This window comes from Chiloscyllium plagiosum, chromosome 6 (genome assembly GCF_004010195.1).
Source record: "Chiloscyllium plagiosum isolate BGI_BamShark_2017 chromosome 6, ASM401019v2, whole genome shotgun sequence".
Classification (NCBI taxonomy): Eukaryota; Metazoa; Chordata; class Chondrichthyes; order Orectolobiformes; family Hemiscylliidae; genus Chiloscyllium; species Chiloscyllium plagiosum.
The window spans coordinates 77596576-77597676 of record NC_057715.1 but is presented as its reverse complement, the minus strand read 5'-3'; the positions used below and the strand labels follow the sequence as shown (position 1 = coordinate 77597676).

The window sequence follows — 1101 nt, the reverse complement described above, 5'->3', positions numbered from 1 at the left end:
TACCCAAGCGGAAAATGAGGTGGTGTTCTTACAGCGTGTGCCGAGCTTCGCTGTAGCACTGCAGCAAGCCTGAGACAGAAATGTGTTAAAAATAGGAGAAAGTGAGGACTGCAGATGCTGGAGATCAGAGCTGAAAATGTGTTGCTGGAAAAGCGCAGCAGGTCAGGCAGCATCCAAGGAGCAGGAGAATCGACGTTTCGGGCATGAGCCCTCATGTGTTAAAAGTAGCTTGCAACTGGAAGCTCAGGGTCTTTCTTATGGGCAGAACGTAGATATTCTGCAAAGCGGTCACCAAAGGTAGGTTGGGAATAGTGCAAACTGGTGGAGTTGAAGAGAAATAAAATTTATATGTAATAGGTCTGTTTCTACAGATGCTATCAGACCCGCTTTTCCATTTTTTTTTACTTCAGTACAAGTCTCACAATTATTTCGGGGCTTACCGTGATTCTGAAAATTCTCCATTTGTTGGAATTGAACGTTCCCAGACTAAATATAACGGAAACTATTGAAATTAAACAGATCAACCAGGTCATAATTTTGTAGCAGGCCCGTTTTCACACATTCTGGGTTTGTGATTGTGGTGGACCTTTTAGGAGAAGACAATAAACGTACTATCATCGTAAACATCCGGGGCTGGGACAAAGTAAGATGGTGATTGCGCATGTGCTGTTAACAGACCGTTGCGATGTATGGTGTATGCGCATGCGCAGTTAATGGGACCCGTTCTTGAAGCCGATTTTAAATTGAGTGGCGCGAGGTCTCAGTAGGAACCAATTGTTTCGGTGGCGACTTTAAACGTTAGTGAGTTTTATTGCTGGGGTATTAAAAGGTAAAAGCGATAAGATATCGTCATTTGATTTCTGTGGGTACAATAGTTGTTTATGGCAGTGTGCTAACTTTTTACAACATTTGGTAATGGAAGATGTTTCAAGAAGGAACGGTTGGTAGATGGGCTCAGGTAATATTGATTCTGGATTAGTGGTGCTGGAAGAGCACAGCAGTTCATGCAGCATCCAACGAGCAGCGAAATCGACATTTCGGGCAAAAGCCCTTCATCAGGAATAAAGGCAGTGAGCCTGAAGCGTGGAGAGATAAGCTCGA

At 43.8% G+C, this 1101-nt stretch overlaps 1 protein-coding gene across 2 annotated transcripts in view; it reads left to right on the top strand.

The window, feature by feature from the left end:
* Nucleotides 1-714: 714 nt before the first annotated feature.
* ska3 (spindle and kinetochore associated complex subunit 3) overlaps nucleotides 715-1101 on the top strand; it is a 76402-nt gene continuing 76015 nt past the window's right edge. The window contains exon 1 of one of the 2 annotated variants that reach the window (XM_043691929.1): nucleotides 715-797. The gene's annotated coding sequence lies outside the window, so the exon portion shown is untranslated. Of the gene's footprint in view, nucleotides 830-1101 lie in introns of both variants that reach the window. The other variant, XM_043691928.1, reaches the window with a different exon arrangement.